This window comes from Canis lupus, chromosome 31 (assembly GCF_048164855.1).
Source record: "Canis lupus baileyi chromosome 31, mCanLup2.hap1, whole genome shotgun sequence".
Taxonomy (NCBI): domain Eukaryota; kingdom Metazoa; phylum Chordata; class Mammalia; order Carnivora; family Canidae; genus Canis; species Canis lupus.
In genome coordinates this window covers 6,173,266-6,180,108 of record NC_132868.1, presented here as the reverse complement: position 1 = coordinate 6,180,108, position 6,843 = coordinate 6,173,266, and the positions used below count along the sequence as shown (strand labels likewise).

Genomic DNA, 6,843 nt, shown 5'->3' with positions numbered 1-6,843 from the left:
GTAAAGTTTGCCCTCTTATTTGTCTGACTGGTCGGAATGTACATTTGTATAAACTTTACGAAGGCAAATACTTAGGAAGAGCTTTTAAAATGGATATACCATTTCATTCTAAATTAATTTAAAGAAATAATGAGAGACTTACAAAAGCTGAGGACGGAGATTGTCACTGTGGCACTCTTATACACAATAAAGAAACCCAAGAAACACAAGTATCTCACAATAGAATAATCAAATATGTTTTATTCCATCCATTACATAGCTATGATGGCGTCATCTGAGTCTCACGTTCTTCTCAAAGCCTTTTTCAAGATATGGAAAACTGTTTATAACATTCTTGTGAAAATTGCTTATAGCAGAATTATGACACACATGAAAAACATAGGTTACAGATAGCATATAAAGTGCACAGTCTGATTTTTATATATTTACATATGTGTGCATGAAAACAACTGGGAACATTTACGCGAGTGATCACCACTTTCTCCAAGGTGAAATTCTCTATTTTCTAAAATTTTCACAGTAAACATAGGTTATCTTTATGTTCATTGAAAAGGACAATAAAAGTCATTGTTATGATTATATGGTCTTTATCAGCTGGGTTTCTGTGGCTCTAGAGTTTTTACTCCCTTTTTCCCTGATGCACACATCTGGAGAGATGCTCAAGGGGAGGGCAGCCAGCACCCAGGAGGGTCCTTGGAGGCCATGTTGGCTCTGGGTTTGGAGGAGCCCCACTTCTGGTTGGGGCGTTCCCTGATCTGTTCTCATTCTTGTTTTGTTTGTTATGCTTTTCTTTTCCTTTGTTTGGAAGCATCTCTTTCAGAGTTGTTCTGCTAGTTAACAATTCCATCACTCTTCATGTTGAGTTTCCTGTATATATTAGGTTAAACCAGATGAAAGTGACAATATTTAACAATTTTTCACTTCCATAGAAAGCACTTTCTTTTCTTTCTTTCTTTTTTTAGATTTTATTTATTTATTTGACAGAGAGAGAGAGAGAGAGAGAGAGAGAGAACACAAGCAGGGAGGGCAGCAGGCAGAGAGAGAAGGAGAGGCAGGCTCCATCCCTCCCTGCTCAGCAGGGGCCCATGTGGAGCTCAATCCCAGGACTCCGGGATCATGACCTGAGCTAAAGGCAGACGCTTAACCTATTGAGCCACTCTGGTGTCCCCATAGAAAGCATTTTCAACTGTTCTAATCCACCTCAGTTATATCGGTTTCCCTTTTAGTGGAAAAATCTTTTTCCTGACTGATTAGAAATTCTTGTTAACTGGCTGCCCTATGCAGGTGATGGTGCTGGGCAGAGCTATACAGGCTCTGAGTAATGCTTTCACATGAGCACAGATTGGTTGAATTTTACTTAAATGTTTTTATTTTTTTTAACTTTTTTTTTCAGTAATCTCTACACCCAACTGGTCTCAAACTCATGACCTTGAAATCAAGAGCCACATGCTCTTCTGACTGAGCTAGCCAGGCACCCCTCAAATGTTTTTTGTTTTTTGTTTTTTTCTTCTTTTTAGAGAGGGAGGACAGGGAGAAATGGGGGAGTGGGGGGGATGAGAATCTTTTTAAAGATTTATTTATTTATTTTTATTTGTGATAGAGAGAGAGAAAGAGGCAGAGACACAGGAGGAGGGAGAACCAGGCTCCATGCCGGGAGCCTGACATGGGACTCGATCCCGGGACTCCAGGATCGCGCCCTGGGCCAAAGGCAGACGCCAAACCGCTGAGCCACCCGGGGATCCCTTTTTTTTTTTTTTTTTTAAAGATTTATTTATTTATGGGAATGAGAATCTTAAACACACTCCATGTCCAGCATAGAGCCTGATGTGGGGCTCAATCTGACAACCCTAAGATCATGACCTGAGCTGAAATCAAGAGTTAGAGGATTAATCTACTGAATCACCCAGGCATGCCACCCCTTAAATGTTTTAGAATAATACTTTCCCACTAATCTAAACCACCAATTTAGAAGGTCCAACTGGAGTAATGACAATGAAATAGGCTTCATTTACATAAGAAGGAACAGTTTTATCTGGCCTTTAATTTAGAACAATACACCTAAAAAGAAAAAGCAGAGAAAACTTTCACAATATTTTATAAGTTGATTAGATTTGCAAGGTATTTTGAAATATGTTTTAATTCAAATGTTAAAAGCTACAGATGACTGGAAATAACATAGAAACAGAAAATCCTATTTTAAAATACGTATTTCATATTGGAGTAGAAGCAATATGCATCTCAAATCATTCCTGGAGTTTGCAAAGTGGAAAATAAAATATAATCTAGAGACAAAAGCAAAGCGTGTTAGCTGTTCTTGGACAATGATTAGCAGATGGGCCAGAAAAAGTACTACTTAATATAATCTCCATCCTTTTTATACTGTCATACTACCTTTAACCTTGGTTTAAGAAATGCCATTCTCTGGGCACAAAGTGATGATACAAAGCATTCTTCCTGAAGGTAGCTGGGATGGTCAAGTCTGAAAGTCACAAGGAGAGTTTAAGAGTCTTCAGTTCAAAGGATGAGAAGAGGGTAGGGGAAGAGCAGAGTGTAGAATGAGTCCTGGGGCTTAAAATTCTGGGGACACAGTGAGGGGTGGGAAATGGGGGGTGAGGGGTGAGGGGAGAAACCAGCAATGGATGGAGGGGTGTCCAATGAGACAGGAGGAAAACTGAGATTGCTTAGTGTGCTGGAAGCCTGGTGAAGGAAGCAGGTCCAGGAAGAGAGAGCAATCAGCTCTACCGATTCTGCCAAGAGGTCAGCTAAATGAGAATTGCCTGCTGGGTTTGACCTTGTGTGTAGCTGGGAGTAGCTATTGGGAGTGGAGGGGCAAGAGTCTGAGTGGAGGTGAGAGAAGAAACAGAAGAGTGTAGAGTTATTTTTGAAGTTTTCCTGCAAAAGGTGGTGGTCATGGCTGGAATCCTAACGTTTAAGACAAAATGAACAGTACAAACAGGCTCACTTGATTCAATATTTAAAATATAAATGCAACTAACAAGCTGTTAAGGAATAGATGCTCTATCCTCCTACCTTGAAAAAAAGATATTGTTGATGCAAGCTGTTACCATTAGAAGAAAGCATATCTAGGATCTCTCTGAAGATTTTCCTACAAGCATGTGAACCTAAAATTTTCTCTGTATGTATCTCAAAAGTTATCATTACAATTATCTCCAAAGTTAAAAAGTGATGCTTTTGTTAACAACCTGGAAGACCAAGTTTGAATTTGCTATGAGAACTCCTCTAAGCTCTGATTCCAATCTGGGAGAAAGGGGGTATCTATATAAATTGCAGGACCCATTGCAAATGAAAATATAGGGCCCCATGCTCAAAAATGATGAAGAATTTTGAGATGTTGACAGCAGAGCATTAAATCAAGTGTGGAGACAGTGTGAGGCTGGGCCCATGTGAATGGGGGTTGCACAGCCCCTTCCAGCAGGGGGTCTGGGCTTGTGTGGTTGCACCTCCTACTGGCACTCTGGTCCCAACCACATGTGGGGCAGAATGGGAGGATGTGAGGTGGTGGGCCTGGTCGCTGTCAGCAAACATCAGAAGTGGAGTCAGACTTTTCATTCCGCGCTCTCGCCTCCTTCAAGCCTGATGGGTCCATCTAAAATTTCACCCCCTCTCCCCATACATCTAGTTCTGTTTCTATGTTCTATCTGGCTCCTTCATCCCCAGGGCACATATCTTCTTATCACAAACTATGTATTTTACTTTTTTTTTAATTTACTTTTATTAGTAAATGAATACTTTCACTAGAAAGTAAGCTCTCATAAGGACAGGAGTTTTTCTCTGTTTTGTCCTGAAAATGGTGCCTCACCCATATTTCGTGCTCAGTAATATTCGGTTGTGGGTGGACGGGTAAAGTAGGACTGCACAAATCAGCCTTGATATGAGAGCTCACTGGAAAAATCCCCAACTGCCGAATATCTCATCGCCTCTTGAGTGTGAGTCTTAAATCCCACCAGTGGAATGCGGCTCCTTCCTCTCTCTGCGGTCCCCTTTAAAATGCAAACATTGCAAGGGCCGAACATTATTTAACACTCAGGTTATGTCAACATTTTACTGCTTTTGGCTCCAGATGGTAGAAGGACTCATGACGAAGCAAGCAGTGGTGAAAATGTCGTCTTGAAAGTAGAAAAGTGAAAAAAGAAAAAGTGAGAGGGTGACAGAGCAGGAGAATATGCAATGTTTTAAGGCTGATTTCACAAAAGAAGTCATCACGCCCCACGGTGTGGTTTGAACTCTTGATTCTCAGGTAGTTCTTACTCTGATTGTTAAAGAGGAGAGTGGTTGTCTCTAAGAGGGTGCGCTCTGGGGAACCTGAGGTTCATGGGCTGTCTAGAGGGACCAGGGTGCCTGCAGAATGAAGGATGAGGGCTGGAGGCGGGCGGCAGTGGGAAAGAAGATTACCACGAAGGGAAAAATGCTTAAATGCTTGGCGCCAGAATGGAGGAGATAGGGTGAGAAGACTTGGACTGCCTCCATTTTGACCTTAGACTTCCCAGTTGGGTTCTCCTGTCCCACTGGTGTCTCCGCTCAGGTGGAAGACCCGGAGGGCAAAGGATCCCCTGATGGCAACAGAAACTATCCCTCAGACCACGAGGAGAGCCGTCCAGAGCCTGCACCATCCCTCAGACAGACCATGAGGACGGCCCCCAGCCAGCAAGACTTGCCTGTGGGTGACTCCAAGATAATGATGGATTGACCTTCACGGCCCACCTGCATGCACCCACCCACCTTTGCCCCATATTTTCCTTACATAAACCTGCAGGTATTTTCAGCACTTGGGAGACAGTCTTTGAGACATTAGTCTGGTGTCTTTCAGGGGTTGGCCTCTCTGAAATAAATTTCTTTCTTATTTTACTGCCACTCATTTCTTCACCTTTGGATTTTGTCAGCAGCAAGTGGCCAGACCTGGTCTGTTTGGGAGCCCCGGAGACAGGTGCTCTTGCACTCCTTGCGCCCCAGCTACCACAGAAGAGGGCCTCAATACAGGTCTTTTCACTTCCCCCAGGCTCCTGGGCTCCAGGCCCGATCACCGTAATCTAATTAGGAAGCACAGACTTTGGATCTCATTTCAGGTTTATGGATAAAAATCAGCCTCCTGTCAATTCATCTTTCTTCTGGGGTCTGTTTATCAAGCTTCAGAAATAGAGGGGAAAGCCGGATGAAGAGCTCCTTGCTGGGTAGCCACATTCTGTGGTCTGTCAGACATTTATGATCCACCAGAGTAAGTTTCATGGAACTGAACTTACCATGTGTCTTTATCTTTTTGAATTCTAAACCAAGATTATGTCTGACTTAGGGGTCTTCTCATCGCCACCTGCCAGGAGAAGATAGAAGAGTAAAATAGTTGGAAAAAGGAAAAGAGAAAATAATATAAGTTCATCTGATCCAATCCTACACTCACCTGTCCTCTGAGTATGAGTCAATCATATACTTGACAGTCGTGATTTTGGAACTAGGGATTCCCTACACTGTGATGAAAGCCTCAGTGTTTCATCTCCTGCTCTGGATTCCTCTCTGTGGTTTAGGGACGTGGCTGTAGTTCAATCTTGATACAAAGTGGAAAGAGAGGCATACCAAGGAGTTATCATTTCTATCTTTGAGAATGAAACATATTAAAATAAACCCCCAAAATTGTCATTGCCTGGAAATGATCGTAAGATTTCCCCTTTTCCCCTTAAATATTTAAGGTCACATAATTAAACAATCTTGCCATGCATCACATGTCAGTCTTCCATATCGTCTATTGTCATAACATTGGAAAGAGATGCTTCAGCAGACCGGACCAGCCGCTACTGGGGAAATGTCCTAAAGGCAGACTAAGGAGTTGTAAATGAGAGTTGTAACACTTGCTAAAGGGCCCATCTGCATTTGCACCACCATTGGAAGAGAAATAACAAAGTTCCAACAAAGTGTAATTATCAGTAAAGGAGCATAATAGCCTACCCCAGGTTGGGAGGATGGGAGATTTTGCCCAAGGAACAGAACAGTAGTACTTCACGTTGACAAATGATATTGATTACTGTGCCATTTTTCTTCAAAGATAACTTCTGTCATGTGTTCATTGTTGCTGTTGTAGTTCATAGGCAACCAGATCAAGGGGAGTCAGATGCAGAGCTGATGGAGCGATCACATGAAATCCTGGACTCAGAGTGAAGGGGACTTGAAGGGTATTTTCCTCTGCAAGAGGATGATGTATGTTTTGTGCGGCGGTGTGGGAGTGGGAAGGTGTAAGTGAATATTTGTGACCAAGAGACTCCACTGAGAGCTAGTATTTTTATTGCCAACTATTGGCTCCTTTGCACTGTGAGAGTCCTCCCCCATCTGACTTTGTGAGGCTGTAGGATAGAGGCTACATCTGAGCAGAAGCTTTAAGAGCCACTGAGTGTTTGCCTCACCTTCCTTATTTTCTTTCAGCAATGACCATGTTCTGTCCCAAGAGGGGCCGGCTCCTCTGGTTTTGATCCTGGAATGAAGATACATGAAGCTGACCCACCAATGACACTGACCGTGAGCGAGAAATAAACCAGAGACATGGGTCATTTCTGCAGCAAAATAGACTAAAAACTGATGGCTAGATTCTATAATCAACTCTGTGTAGTTGATTATTCACAGAAGGAGAGGGAAGCCTGTGAAGCATCAGGTCAATATGGTCAAAGGTTTACATCAATTAAAGTTTAAAAAATCTGAGAGATGAAAGGTTAGCAGCATGTAAACACAACATCCAGATTACAGACTGAAATTTGGGCTGAGTTAAAGTTGTTGCCTGCCTTCCTATTGTTTGACTGTAATCAGATGTTATAAGAATTTGTAATGGTTTTGAATTTCGGGGTA

General features: G+C 42.4%; 1 long non-coding RNA gene across 1 annotated transcript; it reads right to left on the bottom strand.

The window, feature by feature from the left end:
* Positions 1-242: 242 nt before the first annotated feature.
* On the bottom strand, positions 243-5,733 carry LOC140621923 (uncharacterized). Its single transcript, XR_012021654.1, has 3 exons — positions 5,414-5,733; positions 5,259-5,326; positions 243-867 (listed from the first exon to the last, which is right to left on the bottom strand). It is a non-coding gene; the product is annotated as an uncharacterized lncRNA (long non-coding RNA).
* Between the last annotated feature and the right edge of the window lie 1,110 nt (positions 5,734-6,843).